Source organism: Corvus moneduloides, chromosome 12, assembly GCF_009650955.1.
Source record: "Corvus moneduloides isolate bCorMon1 chromosome 12, bCorMon1.pri, whole genome shotgun sequence".
NCBI lineage: Eukaryota > Metazoa > Chordata > Aves > Passeriformes > Corvidae > Corvus > Corvus moneduloides.
The window spans coordinates 3,022,783-3,048,530 of record NC_045487.1 but is presented as its reverse complement, the minus strand read 5'-3'; positions in this window follow the sequence as shown (position 1 = coordinate 3,048,530).

Here is a 25,748-nt window from a genome sequence, read left to right as displayed (position 1 = left end):
TCTACTTCCCTGAAATATATATCCCTGTCTTTCCTGAGCGTGTTTCTCTGGAGAGGTGGAAGCTGAGTGTTTAAACAGGGATGACACTGATTCTCCTTTCCCAAGACCCAAAGCTCAACTCCCACCTTCCTGTCCCAGGCCAGGGGTGGCTGCTCCAGGTTTCCCATCACCTGCACGTGCAGGATTCCAGCAGCTCCCCATAGCAGGGCAGGAACAGAGGCTCGGCAAGGTCCTGCTGCAGCATCACCACACAAAAATCATTTCCCTGACGCTACAAAAGCCTGGATCAGGGGGTGTTTGCTCCCAGATTATCCAGAGGATGATTTTTGCCTGTCTGGGCAGCAGCTGTCACACTGAGGTTCATAAATACTCCCAGGGAGAAATGCTCCCAGGTCTCTGCAGACAACGGATTGTTCCAAGCCAGGAGTGTTTATTTGCTGTCCCTGCTTCAAGCCAGTGGTCAGGACTGTGGACAATAAATGTCCAGCCCTGGCATTCATCATTATTACAAAGTTCATTTGAGAGATTAGGGCAGGTTGTTTTTATGTCTGGCTACAGAAATGGCACAGCCCCTCCTAATTGCGACGACTCTATCCCACTTTTAGGATCTGCTGTGGATGGGCGTTCCCATCAGGCAAGCTTTGCAGGGTGGGATATTCCTCACACCCTTCATCCACCCCCATGCACCCCACATTCCTCCTTGCCCAGGAATCTGCTGCGGGGATGCTCTTGTTGGTGATACAACATAAATTTCCTTTCTGAGGAATGTGTGAGGGCAGCCCAAGACTACAAGAGCCCACAAACTGAGAAGATAACTCATTTAAACCCCAGAGCAGTCTCCTTCCTTGCCCATATCCCACATTATCCTCTCTATTAATGCTTTTTCAAGCGCATCTGTGTATGTGTGTGTGTATGGACTCATCTACTGTTAATTGTGGGGTTTTGTAAATTTCCATTCCTGTCTAATGACTTTTTACAGGCAGTGCAATTACCAGTTCTTTTTATTGCCATTCTAATGATTCAAACATGCTTACAAGAAAAGCATAGTCCAGCTAAAGAAATAGCTGCTATAAAATTCTATATATATTTTCTCCACATAGCTTTAAATTAATCTATTTTTATTAGGGTGCTTGGCAAAAAAATTAATCGGAAATGGAGTCCAAACAGACCAGGATTTATTGCAGCTCTATAACTCCGAAGAGTGACTTGATTGATTTAAACCATTTTTACAGTAAAATAAAATAAAAATAAAGCAAGCAAATTATCCTGGCTTAAAAGTTGGAAAACCATTCTGCCTTCTTGTGCTCTGCAACTTGAACCAGCTGAGACAGTGAACTCCAGCTTGGCTTTGAGATGAAAGAGGGTAGATTTCGATGGGAAATTGGGGAGAAATTCTTCCTTGTGAAGGTGCTGAGGCCCTGGCATAGGTGAGGCTGTGATGCCCCATCCCTAGAAGTGTCCAAGGCCAGGTTGGACAGGGCTTGGAGCAACCTGGGATAGTGGAAGGTGTCCCTGCCCGTTATGGTCCCTTTCAACTCAAACCGTTCTGTGATTCCACTATTCTGTAACTTTGACAGAGGAACTCAGGCCAAATGGGGTTTGGGAACTCAGCTCTCAGCAGCTGGTAGGACACCTGATCTCCCCACGGATCAATGTGGCTCCCTGTGGACCTGTGGTGGATCAGTCATGGGACGGAGCTGATCCTCTGTGGGCAGCCTCTCACTCCAGGAGGGGATGCATTGATTTCAGTTTTGAAGGTGGTTTTTAATCAAATATGCAGCAAGGGATCTAAGTTTAGCCATAAGCACTTCAAGCCTCAAGGATGCTAAACTATTCCATCCTCACCTTAAATATGTCATCATTTTGTGGCCCTTTATTTTTGGGGTTTTTTTTGTGCAGAGCAGCAAGCCCAGTGAAAGCAAAGGTCATTTTATCTATGATGTCTTGTGACGTCCAGTGCCTGTCTGCACCCCACTTTGTGAAAGCCAATCCTGCTGGAAAGTCAGTGGGTGCTGAGGGCTCCCAGCACCACCCGTGGTCACAGTGGGCCGGGCAAGTGTTAATGAATCCTCAGCTCCTTTGGAGGAATGTTTTCCAAGACTCATTTTACACACTTTAAATCAAAGCACAGAGAGTTGCCTTTGTAAGTTTTGATAAATGCTCTCGTACTATTTGTGTTCCTGTGGTGTTCAGAGGCTTTAGCAGAGATCGGGGTCCTGTTGCAGAAGGTGCCATACAAAATCCTCTGAAGAGCTGACAATGTAAACAGCCAAGGCAAAAATGTGAGGTATGGAAATACAGGGAGGTGATTTGCCAAAAATCCAGGGAAGCTGGAAGCAGCTCCCCTTCACCATTGCTTTGGTCACCCAATGGTCCAGCTAAAGACAAGACTCAGCTGCCACAGGTGTGGCTGTGGCCAAAATAATTCCTCTTTTTTAGGTGTTGACTTTAATGCTGCACTTGGAGAAAACAAGGTCTGGCAATGTTGTTCAGAGAGAGTGGAAATTCAGGAGCCACAGAGCGTATGGAAAAGGGTCCCCACGGAACTGGTGGAGTCACCATCCCTGGGAGTGTTCAAAAAATGAGTAGGAACAACACAGAGTGTTGTGGCTGAGTTGGCAGGGTGGTGATGGCTCTAAGACTGGATCTTGGAGGTCTTTCCCATCCTTGATGATTCCATGGCTCTACATTGACCTCTAGCAGAAGGAAAAATTATTTACAGCAGACCAGGAGCCACCCTGCTCATCACTTCCCTCTGAATATCTCATTTTGGAAAAGGAACTTCAAGATTATAACACTTTTCAACCATTTTATGGATTATTCAAACTTTGGAGAACTAGAAAACATTTTCTATCCACTGTGAGCAATTCTTCACCCAAAAAGCAGTCACCAAATCCTTTGTTTCCCAAAAACAACTGCCTGTCCCTTCTCCTTGTCCATAGCAGGGTGCCCTGGGCTGCCCCATGCTGTCATTGCTCTCTCTCGCAGCCCTGCAAGTCAAGTCACTCAGCCCTCACCGGCAGCTTGGTCTCCATAAAGGAACCCCAGATCATTTATAATAACTAGCAGGGGCTGACCCCCAGTGAGCCCCCAGTGCAAATATACCTCTGGCCATCCTGGTTTTTATAAATGATGTGTTTTCCTCCTTCCCCCAGTGCTGTCCATTACCCTGACCAGTGTGGACAAGACAAACAGCACCACACCCCAGTGTATCTCTGTCAGGGGACAGAAGCCAGAACGAAGGCTGCAAATGCCTTCTCAGGGAGTCACTGTTGACCTCACTACTTACACAGACAGCTCTGATTCAAGACACGACTGCCCCTGTGCTCCTATGCATTCCCAATCCCTGTATTTGCTTGGCTATTTTTCTTTATCTCCCTGCTTTTTCTCTGTTAACTTCTTCCACTGGCAATGGCCATCACTCAGTGGGTCACCCCAAGTCATCCTGAATCGGAGTGTTGGCAGCACTTCTCTTATTAATCAGCCAACTCATGGGATCCTGGCAACCTTTTTCTCTCTATAAGGGTAAAGTCCAAGCTGCTCTTTGATGTTGTCAAACCATGACTTCCACTGGTCTCCCCGCTGATTCCTTTGCTCTCTCTCCCTGGGAGTAAAAAGCCACAGGGAAGCTCTGAGTGTTGTGTCAGGCACCAGGCCAATCTGGTTTCAGGCTTTGTTACTGTGTGGAGCAGACAGCCTGTCCAGTCCTGGATCTATATGAGGGATGCTTTCATCTTCTAAGAATGCTGTGCATTTCAGGTTGTTCCACCTATAGAGCCCATCCAGGCAACCTCTGCAAAGTCAGCCTTCCTGAAAAACAAAGGAATAACAAAAATCGAAGTCAAACACACAGATCAAAGTTTGCCCAGAATTTATGTTGTATGGATTCAGAAACAGAGAGGACAAGGTGAAATCTGCATTTCTGGTGGGATATTGATTTATTTCTGTTCCATTTGCCTCCTAAGGCTTGAAAAATGTGGACAAAAAGGAGTCATTCACCACGTCTGAGGCAACGCGAATGAAATTCTGGCCACCACTAAAGGCAGTGGCAAGACTCCCATTGACTATGGTGGGGCCAACATTTCACCCCATGATTTCTCATCTTGCTTTATTTTATTGACCTTTCTCTTGAATACGAGCGAAATGCAAATATTTTTTTCCAGCACAAGTCTTTGTACTCGATGAACTCTGCAGGATCCAAAGCACTTCATATGTATATAAGAAAAACAGCTAAAGACAAAAGGGAGAGCAGTTAACTGTGCAAATAATGATCTCCACAATCTATAAAAAAAGGGCCATGCTCAAAAAGAGATAGTGGTTTAAATGGTCAGGAAAAATAAAACAGGCTCAAGGGTAAATTTTGGACCACGAGGAGCATTCCCAAGCCTGCATGGTACAGACCACACATCTCGGGAATGTGGATCACCTTCGAGGCCACCTCAGCATTGGCTCCATGGTGGCCATGAAATCCCAGACGTTTTACTCTCATTTTCAAACCATGCTGATGTTCAAAGCCTAAGGAATCCAACAGTTCTGATGTGAGACAATGGGTGATATTCCCGATATTCTGGCAGACTGTTCACAGGGGGAAAATAAGGCTGTTTCTTTCTCTGTGGGTTCAGTCTCCACACGGAATAAAAATAGCTGATTTCAGAGACAAAGAATTGCCCTCTTTGCTTTCACCCAAAGCCTTCTTTCATCCTTAAAACATTTTAGGATAACCCCCTCTGTGATGCCATTGTGAATCCAGGTAGTGTCACAATCAATGGAATTATTGTTTTGTCTCCTTGTAGGAAAATGCAAGCTGTCAAAGCTGGTTTTCACAATAATCTCACCTTTCACAGTCCCCATCCCTAGCGCACCAAATCCAGAATTTCACCACAAACCTTTCCATCAGCAGCATTCATTATATCAAGGGCTGTGTTGGATGGGAGATTCAGGCAGCAGGATTGGAAGAGACTTCCCAGCAGCATCTCAGGCACTTACAGATGGTTTGGATGGTTTAGACAGTTCCCAAAACAGTAGAAGGATCTGACTCTCAATAAAACAGTCCTGGTTTTCCTACAAGCAGAGGAAAAAGAAGTCATGTGGAGTGACAAACCAAGGAAGAGCAGCTGTGGTGGGAAGAAAGCAGAGTTCTTGACTCCCAAAGTGAAGATGGAGTTATAATCAACATTTAGTATGACACAGAAGTCAGGAATGATATGTCCCATTCATTTGGAGAGCTTGACATCACTCCCAGAAGGAGAAGGCTTCTCTCATTCCAGTGTTCATCTTCACCTGGTGCTTCAGTGTTTTTCAGCAGCCTGGTGCAGTGGAAGGTGTCCTTGCAGGGAGTTGAAATGAGATGGTCTTTAAGGTCCCTTCCAACCCAAACCATTCCATGATTCTATGATCCTTAAATCCACAGACAAGCTCACTACTGCAAGATGTAAAGTCCATGGGCTCCAAGGGCCCTCCTGCATGGTGCTGCTGTGAGGCCTTTCCTTTATAACCAAATAAAAACGAGGGTAAGTTTTAAGTGCTCTGGGCTTACGTTTTCTCCCCTTTCATTTATTTTTGTTTCAGAATGTGCCTTTTTATTAAAAACAAAAACACAACAAAGACGTTTCTATCATCTCTGGGGCCATGTTCTGATGCCTCACGGACCACCAGTGGTTCACAGACCACAGGGTGAGTAATGGTGCACGAGAGCACATTGAGTCCTCTGCTCTGACTGCCTCTGCCAAAGGAACTCTGTTCACACCAACATGCTTGCCCAAGCTTTGTCAGACCCAATTCTGCCTGATTTGAGTTATGGAGCTTCCATCACATCTTTGGGGAAAATTATTTCACTGTCTACCAGGTCTCTGGGGCCGGAATGTGGATTCGTGAAGCCCGTGGTGTGTATTTAGTAAAAGAGCACTTTGAAATTAATAAGCTTGAGGAAATGAGGCCAAAATTCTGTCCTCAGCCTCACCAGTGTGGTGCTTGTTAGAACACAGAGGAGCCCGTTGAATGACAAGGGGAGGAGGACGGGGGGCTTCTACAGGGGCTGGTACATCACCGAATTTTGGGGCCTCTGGGAAATCCTTTAACGTTAATCACCCCAGCTGGGAAACTGAATAAACCATCAAACCTTCACTAGAAAGCCAGCTCTGCACTTAAATTGGTGTTATCACTTACATAAATAACAAACAAATCGTATGGTTTGGGCTCTATTTCCTGCCTGGAAGGAGTGTGAAGACTGATCACTCACAGAAAGCAAATTTTATACTATTTTTGCTTTATAGCAAGTGGTGGATTGGACTTGTGAACATGGATCGACAATATTGTTCTTTCTGCAAACTTTAGTGCTCACTGAAACGTTTCAGACAAACATCCCATGAAGATTTAGTGGCCTCAGCTTGTTTGACTTGGAATTAGACATGATTTCTAATTAGCCAATCTTCAGCAGTCTGTCAGAAAATGCAGAGAGCTGCCAATTTTCACACCTTAGCCAAAAAAAAGAAAAAAAATCCCGATAAAACTCTTAAGAAAAATGGCCTATCAGTTGTGCTGCTAGGAAATTCCCAGTGTGTCCAAGGTTCTTCTCCATTCCCACACACATACAAGCATCCATGCATCCATGCATATATATGTATGTGCCTACACACTCAAACACGACCACCACCCAAACCTCAATATATATAAGCTTAGACAGCGCAAACTAAGAACATTTTATTAATTTCCTACAGTTTTGCATACAAAGGGAAAGTTCCATGCAGTTAAACAAGCCTCAACCATTTAAAACAACCAATGTTAACCAGCATTTTAGCTGTTTAAATGAAAACACATGCATTGATGTTTTTGTGACAAAAATCTATAGGGAAAGGAAAAAAATAGAGGGTGGATAAATGATTCTGAAGTCTAAGCCAACAAAGAGATGATTAGCTCAAGCTTAGAAGTAGGATAAGCACAGTGGAGCTGAGACTGCACCCCTCGTTATTTTAAAGATCTTAGAAACAATCCATTGCAAGTCCTGAAAGTATCCATAGCCTTTTCTTTCCAAATTTTATCAATTTGGAGTCATTATTGACCATTTTCCATAGCCCCCAAATCTCGGATGAGAGTGGCTTCCAGGAGGACACCAAACTACAGCCACTTCCAGGACCAGAATAAGTCAAAGTGTTGTTTTATGGAAAATTAGGAAGAAATTCTTCACTGTGAGGGTGGGGAGGTCCTGGCACAGGGTGCCCAGAGAAGCTGTGGCTGCTCCATCCTTGGAAGTGTCCAAGATTGGATGGGTCTTGGAGCAACCTGGGATAGTAGAAGGTGTCCCTGCCCATGGCAGGGGGTTGGAATGAGGTGAGCTTTAAGTCTCTTCAAACCCAAACCATTCCAGGATCCTATAAAGTGGTAGATATGGAGATGAAACAGCAAAATATGTGCTCTTAATGGTGCTGGCAGGCCCAGCGGTGTCTCCATCTAAATTTTTGCTTGTGGTTCACATTTTTAGGTATGGTTCTCTCTTCTTTTCTCTGTCTGATCGTGGTCAGATGTGAGGGAAAATATTGTTCTCTGTCAGCCACAGTGCTTGTTCAGCTTTGAGCCCTTTCATTTGGCTATGAACTTCCTTGTGGGGGCTTCTTGACACTTAATCAGAGCATCTGGTAGAAGAAAGGGCAGTGGGGCTTAGTCCTGAAGACCTTTTTTCAGCTAGTATGGAACCTCTAACCCAGGCAAATTCCAACGGCCTTCAAGAGACATTTTGGCCAATTAAAGTCTAGGTGACAACTCCCAGATTTGGCCAATACCAATAAAATCAGAGAAACATGAGTCACTCTCTCAGCTAATGGTTTCCTTAAAGGCACTACCAGATGCTCCCACATTTCTCTCATCCCTCTGGGCAGCTCAAAGACAGCTCCCATGGATGTCAGTGGCAGCCATGTCTGTTAGGGATTATTTGCATTGCTTAAGCAAGCACTCAGCCCAATAATTACAACAAGAAAGGCTCTTCCTTGGGCCCTCATCTTTAAATTCCTCTTTAGGAAGGTTTTCATGCTATCACGACCCATTAACTAAGCCATATGTAGGATCCTCCTTCCAGAACCATTTCACTCCAAACACACAACTGCTGGGGAGAAATGAATATTTGGATCCACTCCTGTTTTCCTTTCTGGCTGTTTGTTTAACAGTGGAAAGATTATTGAAGATGTTATCTCAGAGAGAGTTCACTGGGCCATGTTTCTGTGACAGCGTTATTGCAAGGGCAGTCGCCTGGCTCTTATCTTCAGCTAATAAAGGTGTGTTAAAAAGGAAAAATGGATCAAATGTGAGCTGACCCTAATTTCATTTGAGATTTTTTTTAAGTAAATATCCTATTTCTCACATCTTTTGTTTAGTTTTAAATGGTTACACACTGCTTTTCCTACCTCCAAACTAGAGGGGCTCCAGTCAGGAAAGGAAAATTTGGGTGTCTGTTCTTCACGGTCTTGCACCTATGGAATTGTGTATAACTCAGAAAAGTCCATATATTCACAGTGAAAAAGATCTCCGGCACCCCACAGCAAGCATGAAGTACTTGCTAGGAGAAAGGAAAGTATTTATAAATAGAGAGAAATGCCCAGATGGGACTAAACCATGATTTACAGTCCAGGCTCCTGCAGAAAAAAACGTCTTTCTGCACGTCCAGTCTCCTCAGAGATTCCTGCCCGTTGAGAAGAGGGAAAACATAATTTCAGTTGCAGATCAGACCATTTGCAGTCACTCCCATCTGCCATGGATTTGAAGGAGTTTTTGGTGTCCCTCAGAGCTCCATCACAGCCTGGTCCAGCTGTTCTGACTCTTCCACAAGGGATTAATCCCTGCAGCAAGGCAACATGGGATTATTCCTATCAGTGTCATATAAATAACACACAACGAGTATCACACAGACTTTAAGCAAGTCCTCAACATCCCCTTTGGTGCAGATGAAGTTTAGCTGTACTTCTCCCCCCACATTTCCAGCGTTTTCCCAGACTGAAGCCGCCTTTCACGATCTGTTGGTAATTTGTGTGCATTGTTACCACTCAACAACCATATTCTTTCTGCTGACCCCACTTGAACTCGCTTCCCCTGAGTCCATGGCACGTCCAGGAGGCGAGGGCTTGGTTTACAGCAATGAGCCCTCAGTGGGGCTACACCTTTGGACCACCCAGGAACGGCAGCGAGCCGTGGCACGACTCGGATCTGGAGCCCACCTGTGCTCCTTGACCTGCCTTGGCTTCCCCTTCCTTTCTGGTCTCCTTCAGAGCCACCATGCCCCTCATAATTTAGCACTTAGAGACCTCATCTCTCTCTCCCTCCTTCCCTCTCCTCACAAAATCAGTGGTGGAGTTGACTTTATTTGCCTTCACTGAGAGTGCAGCTGGTGTGAGTGCAGCAGGCTGTGCTGGAAGCCATGGGAACTCCCATGCCAATTTGCATCCTCCAAGAGGCTGGCCCAGGATGTTTTCTATTTTAATTTTTATGTCTGCACCTAGCGTTCCAGTTGGATGCGTTTTAAAGTAAACAGAGTCGATAAATAAAAAATGGTGCATTTCCCAGCCATCCCGGAATATTTCTGTTCCTCCCTCATTGCCTGCCCCCTCCTAGTCTTTTACTGCTTTCACAGATACAACAATTAAATGTTCAGCTGGCAGGCCAGTTTCCTCTTGCTCGGTTGATTCATCCCGAAATCCAGTTTTTGAACGGACTTCTCATAAAAGAAGCAGTTCCAGAGTGGGGAATTTAGGTTCTTGGGTGGAAAACTCCTTATTCAGGACTTTTCACCTCAAATTAGTCGTCAATCGTCAGCAACCAAGGATGTTTTACTCTGGCCTTGGGAGCCAAAACGCAGAGGCTTAATGAGGAGGATGGGAACAATAACCCCCAGCCGACAGCAGCCGGCAAAGAGCCCGTGATTTCGTCTGGATCTGGATGGTGGAAACGAGAGGGGAGCATGCCCACGTTCCAGGTGAAAGTGAAGGGGGTGGGGATGGGTCTGTCTTCCCCGTCAGCTCTCCTGGTGCTCACCTTTCCTGGCCTTCTGCGCCACTGTGTGTTTGGGAGCTTTTCCAACTCTGTGACTTCAAGGGAATTTGCCTTAGTTTGAAGCACCAGCCTTTGATCCCAGAAGCCAAAGTCTTTATTAGTTTAAGATGGCAATTAGCTGAAATTAGTAATGGAAAGATTTTTTAACTTAATGAGCCCTTAAGATTTGAAAAGTGCCATTGGATGTATTTTTAAAAATATAAATCCCATTTCTTATTATTTTGTGAAGCTGCTTTCTGTTCATCCCTTTCATTAAAGACCTCAGAGCTAAATACTGGGGATTGTGACTTGGGAAGCAGATGGATTTTACAACCCAAAGACGAGGCATTCATCTGCACAGCCCGTTCCTGTTTGTTTGTTGTCCCAGCCATGGGACTTCTTGGCTCGGCAGCCATCAGAGCACAGGTTCCAGACTTTTCAGGCTCTCACTGTGTGTCCCAGCTGTGTTCAGACTCTGGAAGGTCCAGTTCTTCTTCATCAGCCACCTTCCTTCCCTTAAAACAAGCCTGGGGATCGTCAGGCCTTGGTGCATTTCCAAAGTCTGTTAATTGAACCTGCAGGGTTTAGTCCTGCTCACACAGAAGGAGCCCAACTCCTCAAGCTCTGTGCAGCTGCTCTGCCTGTTGCAAATGCAGAGCACATGCCAGCCTTACATCCCTGCGTGGGAAATAAGGGACTATTCCCAGCCTGCAGGATCTAAAAAGAAAAAAAATATTTTTTTTTTAAAAAAGAAGGTTTCATTCACAGTCTGTTTCCTGGCTATGGAGAAATTATTCCTACACAAAAATTGTGTTTGTGTCCAGAGCTGTGGAAAGGGTGGGATGAGAAAGAAGCTTCCTCAAAGGCCGGCTGAATAAATGGAGACTTTCTCACACCCTGACATCTGCTGCCCGGAATCCACTCATCCCTGCCCATGGCCAGGGAGTGGCTGGGGACAGGACCAATGGGGGAGGAGGACAGGAACTCATTGCCTAAAGTGACCCTTCTGATGCAACGTGTCATAGCTCAGACATGAGACATCCCAAAGCCAGCAGACAACCTACAGAGGCTCCTGAGCTGCTTTGCCCACTTCTCCAGAGAGTTTTTGTAGCAAAAATTTGGTTCAATATTTTTTCAGACAGATGTGAAAGTAGAAGAAGGAATTCAGGTGCTGTGTTGTATCTGCTCCAAAGCAAAGGGCTCGTTCTGAGGCAGTGCAGAAGAGCTGCAGGTTTCTGCTGGATGAGGACTGAGCAAAACAGTCTCTTATCGGGGTCCTCAGTGCTCTGAGGAGTCTTCATCATTGTTGGTGAAAGCAAACCTCCTGCCTCTGTGCCTCCTTTGTATTTTCCTCTTTTGAGCAGTGGACACATCTCTGTGGAAACATTTCTGTTTGTCTCCTTCAGCCAGGGTTTCCTGAGCCCCCACATCTGCAGCCAGGCTTTGGGCAAAGGGTGATTAAAGGGCTCAAGTTATCAACCCACATGTGGCTGTTTAGTGTAGTTCGGGATCTCAGGAGTCTCCCTGGCCCCAATATCTACCCTTATCTATGGGATAAGGGTCTCCCATAGATCCTGTATGGAATCTGTCAGCCCCTTGGAGATGCCTCAGATATTTGAGGATGTCTCGAGGCAATATATTCAACTCCAAAAGTCTATGGCTGTGTCATTTGGTCAGTCTTCCATCTCCCAGCTTGGATGTAACTACTCAATGTTCATGACCCCTTGGAACCCTTGCTTCACCCTCCAGCTTGTTTGGTCCCAAAAACTGAACGTTCCCAGTTCACTGAACCAAATTCACAGAAAAGGAAGTGAGAGGCAGGCACGGTGTTATCCCACTGTTGGGGAAGGCAGGTGAGCTGTCTCCACCAGCTTTTTGCCAGGTAGAACCAGATCCCACAGATGGTTTGGGAAGGCAGAGAGTAGAAGGCAGCAAATACACAGAAAGCCATTTGTCTGAAAACTGGGACACGCGTTGACGGAGAACATTTTGCAGCATTCACCGTGCCCTAATAGGAACTCACACATTCCTTGAAATGGGCTATTCATTATACAGCAGCTTGTAAAAAACAAGGGGTTTTGTTTTCCCCCCAGCCCTTAAACATAAGATTTTTAGCTCCAACCAGGACTTTACGAAGTTCACCTGGAGAAACTCCACCGAGGGCAGCGTGTGCCGCCGTCAGCTGCATGCGGGGCCGGAGCACTTGCTCAGGGCCCGGCAGCCCTGGTGCAACCTGGTGTTCATGGGCCTCTGGTGCCTGGGAGGCCGTGCCAAAGCCACGAGCTTTTATTAGCACTAACTTTCCATCGAGTCGGGAGGGACCTTTCCATTCGCTTCCCCGGCAGTGCAGCACTGGCTCCACCTCAACATTTGCACCTTATAAAGTGTTGTCATGACCCGACTGGAGCAGTTTATACAAGGCCCTTCAAGATCCCCGGTAATGAAGAGTAAATAACCGAGGAAAGCTTTCTCTCACTTTGCAGCTTTCTTTCAGTCTCAAAAGAAATAAAACAACTTACTTAACAGCATTCTTTAATCTTTTGCACCAGTGGCCTCCTTTATAGGGTGTTATACAGAGCCAGTGTAAATCCAACCTCTGTAATGGGGTCAGTGTTTCTCAACAGGTGTTGGGTGGATACAGTGTAAGATCTATTTTTTCAATAAATGTCAGGCCAGAAAGCTTGCTGTTCATACACAGGCACCGTGAACATGTGGTTCTCTCACGCGCTTGCCCTCCCCTCTCCAGTACCCCTTTCCTAAATTTTTTTTTTTTTCTTTTTTTCCAGCAGCCCACCAAGGTCTCCAATTTAATGAAGGAAAGCAGTGAATGCCCACTGCCCAGTCGCAGAGCACAAGAGCTACTGGTGTGCCATCTCTGGGCATAGCAGACCCCAAAAAATTAAAGAAATCCCTAATTTTCTGGAAAGAAATCCTTCCTCCTGCTCTCTTTTCGTAGAGTGACTGCAAAATACTGATGGTGTCAAGACAGTACAGCAAACAGTGATCCAAAAAGACTCTTTGTGTTGTCTGGGACCAGCCCTGGGCCTGATCCTGAAGTTCTTAATTCTTCTTTTCCAAAGACAAAACGCTCTCTGGAGCTGGCAGAAAGCTCACCTGAGGAAGGATGACATTTGTGAGCCCACTGCCATCAAGTTTGTTGAAAAACAATTTGCTTTTTTCAGCAAGGCCACAGTTTAATGTCTCCTGTGCAACGGTCTGGGAAACTTCATCGTAACTGCATTAAAAATATCCTAATTAACTAAAAAATTACTACCAAGAGAAGAAAATTATCAAAATAATGTAAAATTTTGCTCACGCACATGTTCATCATTATTTTAAATGGGTCTTCTTAAATATTTGTGCTTTGATATAGATAGAAATCTTTGCATGAATCTTAAATCAAGCTGATGTTCCTTAGTAGGTTACTGCCAGGTAATTAGTAATTAGGCAGCTCCCATGGGACTGCTGCTCCTTCCTGATGCCAAAACCTGCCAGAATCCTCATTCCCCAAATGTTCTGCCCCTGGGAAAGGTGGGTCCAGAGCATGAAACCTTCTTTGCAGTATTTATTTGTGGCTGCAGTAGATTGTGCTGCCGCCCGGCTTGCTTGTCCAAACACAGTAAGGGAAATAAATGCATTGTGAGCATTCATTGGGATTTAAGAAGGCAAATCATAATTTGCAATCTTTTTGGCTTGTTCAGCAAAGTGTTTATTCATGCACTTAACTTTAAGCATGTTCTTAAGTCCATCTCCTGTTCACCAACACATTTCAGCATCTAAATAAATCCTGAAGAACTTTGCTTTATAAAGGACTGTAAGTATTGAAGTAACTGAAAAAATATTGGTGGAAACATTCTAGTTGTGTCTCGGTGAATTTAATTCTTGTTGAATGCTCACTTCTGATTTACAAAGAGAAACAAGACACCAATGCCATGTGTGCCACCAACTTTACCTGTATCTCAAAGCCAACTTAAGGAGAACTGTTTAAAAAATAAGAGGCTTGTCACAATCCTAACAAATTCCACCAACACTAATGTTTAGCTCAAACCAATTAAGGTTGAAAATCAAGTGTGATGACAGCATGACTGTCCCAGTTGGACAATGAGAAAATCCCCCCCAGAGCACCTATTGGTGGAAGTAAAATTAGTAAAGGAATCATGAGAGAGAAGGAATGAGTTAATTAACAGCTGTGGGATCAAGTCCTTTATTGGTAACTTCCAAGAATGATTAGATCCCATCAAAATCAGGAAGGGTCTCCATCAAATTCTTCCATGGTTGAGTAATGATCAAAGTGATTTATTTCTCATGAACAGTACAGGATATTTTGAAGTCAAATGGGATTGTGAGGCAATCCAGTCCGCTATTGAAATAATTTATTTTTCCTGATGAAATTATGTTTGATTGGAAAAGCCAGTCTGGATTGGAAGACTTCGGAGTTACAAGAGATGTGAGAAAATAGATTTGAAGTTACAGCAGAATGCAGTTACTTTTTAATTTTAAATTAATCATGGATCACTTGTAGTAATCACAACAATCATCACCATCATGGTGCTCTATTAATAGCAGACAGTTATTGATTAGGGGAAAAAAGTTAAAAACAATGACAAGAACAGAGTGCTCCTTTCCCTCTGAGCGGCCCAGGAACTAAATAAACCAGATATTACATCCAGACTCCCATTTTTGGTGAATTTATTCACCATTAATTGGTCTAATCCCTTCCTGACCACATTCTTTAGGCCCCCACGACGTTCCGTGGCGGAGGTGCTGAATAAATATGATCTCTGGATATTTGTGCAGATTTTGCAAGCCTAAAACAAATAGTGTCAGAGGATGAAATCCTGATTGTGCAACCTCAGCCCTCGAGTCTCTCGCTGGGAGTTTCAGTTGTTCCATTCCATTTGCAGTTTGGCATTTCTGTGGGAGAGGAGCTGTGTGTTCCTCTAATTTTTGTTCCATGCTGCATGAGAAACTGGTGGCACTGGGAGAGCAAAATGGAGCTCGTTTCAGCACAAAATTTCGAAAAGGGCACATTATTATCCCAGGGACATGTCTGGTAAAAAAAAAAAAAAAGGAAAAGGAAAATATGTTTGTTTTTCCTGAAAATTACTCATGCATTTACAAAATCCTGCCACAAAAGTAAAATTATGCAAAAAATTGCAAAATGAGTAAGAGAGCCCACATCTTCCAGTTTTCATTGGAAATCTTGCAGAAACCTTGCAAGCTCCTAATCAAAAATGAAGGCAACCAAAGCAGACACCTTTCGGAAAAATTCACTGAACTAAATAAAGCCTTTCATTTTTGGTTAAATAATGGTTTGGAAAAATGCCTTCAGGCAACCCAAGAAATGAGTAATTTTCATTTCTTTACCTCCTTGTAGGGATCAAGACCTTAGACAATATTATAGAAGTTTCTTTCAGGCAATATCATGGAAGATTCTTTGAAGGAAGGAAGGAAGTTGTTCCTGCTTTCAGTAGAAACAGCCTTTTCTTCACTTCTCTGAAGTCAGTAATTGTATGTCCTTTCTTGCCATACCCATGTGTAAGAGAGATTTAGAAAGTAATTTTATTTATTCTCTAAACCATATTCATGTTCCTGTGGCTGTAAACAGCCATATAAATACAAATATATAGATGCAGGATCTTTCCAGGTTCAGTGCTGGTATTGTTTTAATTTATTCATTTTATGATACTCCAGCTCATCCCCTTGTAATACCTTGGCCTGTTTTTTAGGGATACCTTGTTATCTATCATCATGGCAGCAATGTCAAGCTCAAATTAGTGCCATACCTTTAAATCTCAGAGAATTGTTCAAGTTTCAGGGTTTGAAAAAAGACCTGAAATGGTTTTAGGTAATGTAACACCAGGAGAAATTGTTTGAACATGTGAGACACATGGAGGATGAACACTATCAGTAATAGCAAACTATTTTTGCCTGGGATGAGATCACCAGTAGATATCTTGATCATAAAATCACAAAAAGTAAATGCATTTAAAGTCTTTTTACTCTTTTTTTTTTTTTTTTTTTGGTACTCAGAGGTGATATTCTGAAAAAGGAGATTGTGGATCAGAGTAAAACCTCAGCCACTGTGAGCTGACCCAAATAGAGAGGGAATGAAAACCCCAAAGTTTGTAGCTGTGAGGGTTTATTGTTTGATCAATTTCATTTCAAAGAGTGATCTCTGATTATGAAAGGCTCTGATTAGGGCAAGCAGCTCCAGCTAAGCTTTTGCTGACCTGTACTTGCAGGATGTTTGAAAATTCTTTGCTCCACAAGTGGAAAACTGATGTGGGACTCACGTTGCAAACAAGGGAGGAAAAGCCTGAAGGGTTTGGAACTCCCTGGCTCTCTCCATAGGGTCCGTTAGGGATAAGAGTAGAAAAAGAGATGAATCTGCAAAGGAAGCTGCATTTTAGAGGTCAGCAAGCACAGGGGTAAAGTGAGAACTGCCAAAATTCAAGCTGAGTTAGACCTTGCAAAGGATATTAAAATAAACAACAGAAGTTCCTCAACCAGAAGAATAAAAAGAGAACCAGAAAAGATGACGCGGGTTTGCTGTGCAGTGAGGATGGTGTTGGGGTTGAGAGCAACTGAGTGCAATTCCCAAAATTAAATGAGCTCACTGAATGTGTTTTCAGCAAGGGAGAGTGTACAGAACATGGGGTAAAGGCTGGATGGCTCATGTGGGACTGGAAGCTCCCAGGTGGGAGGGGGGAAGAAAATTCAGAGGATTCACTGTGCTGAAATCAGGCGCAAACGGGAAACAACATCACCCAGAAGAGTGGAAAAAACTGGCACAATAGAAAGAAATGTTTCCAGCTGGGGTTACCTGAGCAGCTGCAGTTGTTCCTGGTCATCTGAATACTTCAGGAATTAGAGGAGGGAATGAGGGTGATTAAAGACATTGAAGTAAAGAAAGAAACAAAATGTGATGTGAGCTTACCTGAGGCAATTTTAACATAAATTTTTTCCCTGAACTTTTTACATTGTCTAAAAAGCACCTTGTGCTCCAGAGGAAGACTTTGGTTTTAAAATGAAGAAGAAGGGACCAAATTGTAACCCAGTAGGAAACCCAGAGCAAAACATGCTAAAGGGGAGCCGATCCCATTGTCTGGAATGTTTGGAGTTTATATCAATTCCCAAAGACCCGTTTTGAGACCAATTTTAAGTGGTGCTCTCAAGAACCATAGCACCAAAGTTCAGACAATATTAGACAATGAATCCAAATTAATTCTGGAGACCTAATCCACTAAAAAAGAGGCTCAGCGCAGCACGTGGAAAGAGCCAGAGGACCCTGAAGGCTGAAGTAATATAAAAGATTTATATTTAAGACTGGGAGATATCAAACTGAGGGAATGAGAGTGAGGATTTCTGCAAGTCAGTGTCCTACGCTATTCCACTCCATTCCATTCCATTCCATTCCATTCCATTCCATTCCCTCTTATTTGTGGGAAAAGGGAGGAAAAGGCAGACCTATATGGGAAGACATGAGGATGTTCCCTGGAATAGGAACCTTGCTCTCTTCAGCTCAGCCAAGCAGAGATGGGGCAGGGACACCACTGTCCCCTGGGGATGCATCCAGGGAAACATTCTGGGAGGAGGGAAAACTCACTGGATAAAGGGCAATATTGACTTACACAGCACATGCTGGCCAGAAAGGCATTTGTGGGTTTAGAGGGGAAATGAATGACCTGAAAGTGTCCAGTTTGCTGAATTTGGTGGTCTCTTTAGACCAAGGCATTTCCATTGGCAGCAAAAGGCTCTGGAACAAACTTCCTGCAGAAGCAGCAGAGTAAGGAGTAAAGTAATTAAAAAGGGGAAGCAGACCCCAGAAGTTCTTTGCAATTCCTTATTTCTGGAGGGGTAATTTCAGGTTTTATCCAGAGCTTATTAAACTGTGCAGGACTCTCCATCAAGGCCAGCATTTAATAGCGTCCATAGAGCAGCCCTTGGGGATCAAGAGGTACTAAATATAAATATTAAATAGTCCAGGGCTCTGTTTCACTGGGTTTCCATTCCACCTGAAACTTTCCAAATCCTCTCCTTCCCTCCCAACCCTGCTTTTCAAACACACTTTTACCAGAGAATCAGGACTGAGCCATAAACTCAATGTTCACAGTTTCTAGGCCAGCTGGCACAAACCATGGCCACCAAGCTGCTGACCAAAAGAAGCAGGTATTTAACAGATAATTTTTGTGTAACTCAGTGATAGTTGCAATTTGACAGAGGCACATAATTTTAGCCTCCACCAAATACCACAAGGAAGGCTTTGTGCTATTAAATGCTGAGTCACTATCAAGTGCTAATTTTTACTGTGTTTTCCTCTGTTTACTCCCCTTTCTAATGTCACCACTGACTTTCAAAGAAGTCTGTAGAGCACTGACATGTGGAATAATTAAAAAGATCAGTTTATAAACACAGGGAAAAAAGTCTTTTCATTCATATGAAATATTTTCAAATCAAATAAAACACTTTACTCTTACCAAGTTTGATTTGCATTTTTCCCAGTTTACATTTTATGAGCAGCGCCATTCAATGTTGTAAAACTCATCCTCTGAGTACTTTTTAATTGAGAGAAAAATCCTATAAAATCAAGTGAGCTATGAATTAAACCCGAGGTTTCACTGACCTGTTTTTGCAAGCTCTGTGCAAGTCAGGATATGGGACAGTCACTTCCTGCCCTGAAAAAGCAATGAAACACTGTCCCAACATATATAGATATAATGAATTGCAGTCCAACATGAAATCCGTGCAATTTCCCAAGCTCCAGATATGCTGACCCAGTCACATGACCAATAAATAAAGAGGAAAAAACCCAAGGAGGATTTCTCAAGAGAAAGCATCTAAGTGCAATTTAACTGCAGGCAGGACACAAGGTGCCTCTTCGCTATTAAAAGCTGAGTTTCACTCTCCCAGGCTAAACTCTGACCGACACAATGAGCCAGATTCCACCCAGAGCCTGAATTCATAAAATTTGAGACCAAGAGGGACCATTAGATCATCCAGCAGACACCCCAGACTCTTGCATTTCACCCCGTTACTCTGATGCTGAGCCTTAAAGCCGGAGCTCAGTTAAATCCCATCTGTGCTCACGTCATCCTGCCCCTGCTATAAGACCATGGAGCTCATTAGTTCAGGACACAAAGCCCTTTGGACTTCAACTCTTGGGCTGGTGGCTTTGTGGTTTATGGGATGACAGCTTGAAAAAGCCAAACCCACCGTTAGCTCTGAGTTATCCAGTGGGGAATGGTGGTGGACACAAACGGAACCCCTGAGACAAATATTTCTTTATATGGCCAGTGCTGCTGTAAAGATCCACAGGTCCCACAGCTGTGAGACCCCAAGGGTGTCCAGATCTTTATCTCTGCCTGGGAATTAAAATTGTTTAGTGTAGGGCATGGAGATGAAATCTCCACACAAGAGGATGACGGGTGCTTGTTCCATGAATTTGGGGAACGTGCCTTGTGCTCTGCAAGGGCAAAGGCCATCATTAACCTTTCCTTAAAAAAAAAAAAAATCTGTAATTAAGAATATCGCTCAACTTTCTGTTTTAAAACAGTATGTTCTCATGAGAGCTCCACAGGTTGTTTGAAATCTGGGCCTCTTCCCAGTATTTTTCAGCCAGTTTCCTGAGCTTGCTGACAGAGCTGTCTGGACGGCCACTGGCTCACATTCCTCGCAGTCTCTGCTCCAAGCCAGCTTCTTTGGGCCCAATTTCAACAAATACAGACGGACCACCACAATCCAGAGCTCAACGTGGGACTGGCACCACATGCCTTTGAGATATTAACCATAAATCAGCTGTGGCCAGCACAGACAGATGTGGGCGTTAAGAGAACTGCCAGCTCCATAGGCTAAATCTGGAGCGGGATAGGGAATGCCAAGGATCGCAGGTCTTTATTTAATGCAAATTCAGCTGGAGGAGCAGGAACAGCAGCCAATTAGGCAGCTTTCAATAGAAAGCAGGTATTTTCTATTGAATTTGCAGCTGGGATGCCTGGGTTCGAGTCGAGACAGGGGACAGTGTCACAATGTTGAGTTGCTTTGCTCAAGACCCAGGAGAAAGAAGTCAATTTTGTGTTAAAGAGCTCATACTGGGACAGCACCACTGCTGGGGACATTGGTGGCCCTCCAGGTGCTTCCATGCCTGTCCTCTGAGCTGGGAGAGCAGTCACTCCTCTGAGCCCTGGGAGGAGGCACAAACACAAATCTGTTTCCAGAAACCCGCCTGAAAGGCCGTGACTTTGTCATGTGCAATGAGGCTGAAGTGGAGCACAGCATCAACTGGATCATTCCTGTTTCACTGGCACAGGGAGCAGCTCAGATCCCCACGGGAAGCCACAGGTTCCACACTGTGGGCAGCTGAGGCTTTTGGGTACACACTGTTGAATATCCATCCTCATCTCAAAAGCCTGCGAGAGTCAAATGCAAACAGAGCCTGGTATTCCTGAATTTCCTTTCTGAATCACTGCTGAATTTGTGATCTTTATTTTCAGGGGTGTCTTGCTCACATCTCACACCTGTGAACACCACGGTGTCAGGCTGGGCTATGCCATTAAACTTTAAATAAATATATTTATTTAACATTAAATAAAAACTCCATCAAACAGCTACTGTGTCTCCCAATAAAACAACCCAATAAAATTGTGCCTAAATATAGTGCAGAACCAATAGATATTTTTCATGCTGCTTAATTACTAGTTCACTTATTAACAGTGACAATAATCCTAAAAATATCATCTGAGAACACACTGAGGGGCTCATTTTTAAGGATTTATGCATGGGAATAACTTTTCTCCTGTGCCTCAGTCCTGCTGAGGCTGACAGCTTCCTGGCACTGGAGAAACCTAATCCAAAGCTTATGGATATGTATCAATAGGAGTTGGTCTGAGACGCTGCCGAAGGCGATAAGGCTGTGGGATGCATTTTGCTTCCAAGGTACTCCAGCTGTGCTGGCTGCTCTCTATTTGATATCTCACCTGCCAGCTCCATCCTGCTTTAAAACATACTAGATGACAGAAAAAGATTAGAGACTGCTCTCATTTCCAGAGCTGTAGCTAAAGCGGGGAGCGCCATGCTTAGAGAGAAAACGAAGCACCGAGCGTTTTATTCAGGAATCAGGACATTCCACCAGATTTTGTAGGGGAAGTTTACGCTGATTACAGACCAGAAACATCTTGTTAAAGCTCCTGAAGCCAGAAGGGACAGAGCAGCCAGCAGCTGGCAGGTTCCAGAGGTGGACTCTCGTGGTGGAATCCCATTGCCGTGGCCTCAGGTGGGCTATAAACACGCAGATGCCAACACCTTCTCGTGAGTGCCCCTGCAGGCTGACACCGCCCCCCAATCACATCCCACTGACTGCATTTCCCCTTGCAGGGAGGTGTTCCTACTGCAAAAGGAGCTGCAGAGAGTTAAGCTGACAGATTTTTTAGAAGAGATCTGCTCTGGTGGGATGGAGAGCGGTTGGAGAACAGCCTGGCCCTCGTGGCAAACATTTCTGGTGTCTGGTGTCAAATTTATTGGAAAAGTATCGCTGCCAGTGTCAACTCCAATCTGTGTCAATGCAAAAGTTGGCATCGGTACCGGTTCCTGCCAGAGACGGAAAGCTGAGAGCTGGAGGGATCCACAGGGGGCTGAATATGGAATTCTGAATATCCCCCTTTTAATGAGACAACAAGGTCAGGGGAAGGCGACCCTGCCCTTGGTGCTTCTGGAACCTTTCTCAGCCCTTGCTGCCCTGGCTGGGAGCAAACGAGTTCCTTCAGCCTTCAGCATCAAAATTTGTTCATAAAAACTCTTTGTCTTCACTACAGAATTCCCAGATTTTCTGTTGTATTTCTACATCATGGCATAGAAGGAGAACTCATGTGAAATGCAATTTCCCCCCATAAATAAAACCATTAAAGTTCTTTGGGCGTGAAGGTCACGTCTTAACTTCTAAAATAGATTCTACCACTTCCTCGCCCTATTTTCTCTCATCACCAGAATAATTTACCTGAAATATTCCAAATGAAGTACAGGAAACACTCAACAGAGGATTAAAAAGGAGGTGAATTTGGAAGCCCCTATCTGTAATTATTCTAAGACTTACACAGTTCTGCAGTTTCAATCTGACACTCCCCCCTCAGCAGTAATAAAGTTTCTTGAATTCTCAGCAAGCGAGCAAAAAAACATCAGAGGCTTGACTTCAATATCTCTTAGCAAAATATTTTTTTCTCTTTAAAGAGAACAGCAACAAAGAAATCTGTCCTTAGGAGAGCAAACTTGGAGTATGGGATACACTCTTGGAGGGTGTTGATATGGATTAGGGTATTTCTGGCAGGCAGAATAAATCCATAATCTTAATCCTGACAATATTTTTAATAGTGGGTTTATTTTCTATATACAGGTGGGTAGGGTTTTATGGTACAGATTATGACGATGGACAAAACTTGTTTTCTAGTATTTAATAATAGCTCCATTTAATAGAGGCCAAATTTTGTAGCCAAGGACTGAAAAATAAGAGAGCAGCATGTTGCAGTTGTGAGGGCTCATGACAAAAGGTGAGCCTAGAAGCAGAATTTCTGAGGCAGTAAATGTCTTCCCTAATTTTATCTGCTGAGAGGCATCACTTTTCACCCTTGGCAAGTCAGGGAAAAGAAAGAGTGCATTTATTTTTGATGGGAAAAGGTGAAAGAGTGGAAGTGGCAGCTCCATCTTTGCTTTTCCCAGCAGTAACTTGCATTTTCCTGCTGCTGCTCCCTCTCTGCAGCCAAACTCTCCCCACCACCTCATCCTTGTCCCCTGAGCACCCTTATCCTCCTTTAACTTTTCACATGTTCCCTGAACTGAAATTTCCCTCCAATAACACATGTGTGAGACACAGGGGATAAGATAAGACTTGTAATATATCTGTCTAATTTCTTTCCTTCCAGTGGAGATAAAGAGATACGGCTGAATTCTTTCCTCACTCCCATAGCAGCAAAACCAAGAAAATCTTGGAAAAAAGATAAATCCCTTTTGAAGAGGTTGTTGGTTGTTAGAGGATTGCTGCAGCTTTGATGAAGCTGCAAAGGCACAGAAAATATCTCCATCAAAATCAAATCAGAAAAACAAAGTTTCTGAGGTTTTAGTTTTCCACATTAGGATTGTAAAAATTGAGTTACTTTCTTGGAGACAGTGAAGAGAAGGAAATTCCTTTGTCAGAAAGGAGGGAAAGGAGACCTGGTACCTGCTTCCTGAGAGCTGCTTATCAGCTGAAGAAGGGACCTGACACTAATTTAAGGGTAATCTCAGGCAAAAGCTCCCAGAATTAATTAGGGTACCCCTGCCACAACACAAATTCACCACAGCTCTCTTGGACAAAGGCCAGAGATCTTACAAAGACCTTGTTAAAATCCAGGGACTGGAAATTATGGAGAAAACTCAGGAAACTAAAGCCCTGTTTGCTCTTTTCCTGTCTCCCTTCATGCAGCAATGTGTAAGGATTAGGATTTTAAATCAGATTATGGATAATAATAATAATATTAATAATAATTTGCAAACCTACCCCACAAAGAGAGAGGGAAGCCTTCCATAAATCAACAGCTCTGCCCACACCTCTGGTTAAAACTAAAGTTCTTGTGCTGAGGAATGGCTGCTCCAAGGCAATTTATTGCTCCAAGGCAATAAATAAGTTATAAATAAAATATAAAATAAGAAAATAGAGGAATGCACAGTAAAAACAGAAAGGGAAAAAAGCAGATAAATTCTAAAGTAATATTAATTAGTTAAATAAGGATTCCTGATGAGCAAATCCACCGCCTTGCCAGTGTGGTGTTAGAATTAGGAAGGCGTTAACGATCTATTTTGCTAAATGGATGATCTCTCCTTGCTGGATTTCTGCTGGTAGCAGACAAATTTCAAACATTATGAGTATTTTTAAAGCTTTTCAGGAATCAAGTGCAAGACATTAGAGGAGCTTGGTTAGACAATGGATCTGACGAGCCGAGACTCCCATGTAATTTAAGAAAGACTCTCCCAACCTATGGCTACACCAGAACTACCTACAGGCTCAGAAATCCCATTTTTAGCAAAACCTTGTCCCATCTTGCTCTCTTTAATAAGGCAATTCTGATTTTTAGTATATTTGCTTCTCCCCATTGCTGAATTCTTATCTATTACCATCAGAGCTATGGAAAAGAGGTGAAAAATGCTGTCTCCTCCTCAGGTTTTGGGGTTTTTGTCTCTGTTTTCTACCATGAGAGCACCACTGAATATTTTGAGCAACTGCACTATTTCAGCTCCAGTCACAAAACATTTTGGATTATGAAGGCACAGGAGTGATTTATTTCAGCACCATTTAGGAGCATTAGGTGTGCCAAGAGATTATGATATGCCAAAAAGCTGCAAACATTCAGTACAAAAACAAAATCCATGCTGCTGCTGCTGAAAGTCGGGTTAAATATAGAAACCAGGTTTGGTGGGAAAAAAGCACCCAGCCAGAAAAATGAGTGCAATGTTTGCCTGGTCCATGCAGAGGCACAGGTGCCACAAGGGAAATTGTTCCAGCAGATCAAAACGAAATCCAGTTCTTGGAGGTTAATGAGGTTTCGTAGGTTGGAACACCCATCAAGGATTTAATAATTGCATTTTGGTTCAATATTGAGCCGATGTCGCTGAATTACTGTTGACGAAAAACGTAGTGAATCTCATGGATAATTTGTAAGGTCTGACTCTTGGATCAGCATCAGCTCCCAGCCACTCTGTTATCACCAGCTCTGGAGGCCAAGCCTCTCATTCTTCATCGTTTGGTTGAAGTTTTAGCAAATTATCTCCTTTAATCCTGGAAAAATCAAGTGCACAAAAAAATCTCTTCCTTTACCCGTGTTTGATGTGGAGCTCATAAATGGATGCTCCACAAGATCCCAGCTTTACCCTTCCCATCTTTTAACCCTCTTGCATTTCTAACACTCTTCTTCAGTGAGATTCCTTGATTTCTGGAGCTCAGGTTTCCCTCTCCAGTGTTTTCAGCAGCTGCTGGTTTTATAGTGGGTATAATGGAGGCTAATTTTACCATGAGCATGAAATTTCCAGTTTGAGCTGCCTGTGAATCACTGGCACTCCAAAATTCAAAATGCTCATGGCTCTTGCACCTCACAGACCTCTGGCAGCTCGTGCTGGCTGCCCATTTTTCTTGGGAGCATTCATGGGGAAAGGAATTTTATGTTCGCTAAAGCCCCTGATGGCAAAAAATAAAACACAACCCCCACGAGAGGTCAAGGGGGCAGCAAAAAAAAGTCCTGACACCATCATCCTTTGGAAAGATCCCCGTGTGAGTTGTAAATACAGGCTCTGTTTCTCTGCATCTCCCAAGCTCACGATTCACAGACTGCTCGGAAATTGGGTAAGTGTATTTTTTTTCTTTTTAATTTTTTTAATTTTTTTTTTCTCTTACCCAAACTTGAGTAACCGCTTTTAAATGTATGGTTGGAAAATCTGGCTTGCACAGCAGACCTCACAGTCATTCTGCCAGTGAAATTCAATCCTCTTGGTTTATTTCATTTTACCTAAGACACCACTGAAGGAAAAATGGGTTTGGAGTAGATAAATCTCTTTCCATCCATGTCTATACTTTTTTCAACAGAAAATCTTGAGGTTTTATATTTTCCCCCCCCTTCAGCTGTAATTTAGAGGCTGTTTTCTCTTCCCCGTTTCCCACTGAATACAAGGGAAAAGCCCCTTGTGAGGAGCAGGTCCCTAGGCATGCAATTTCCTTCGGC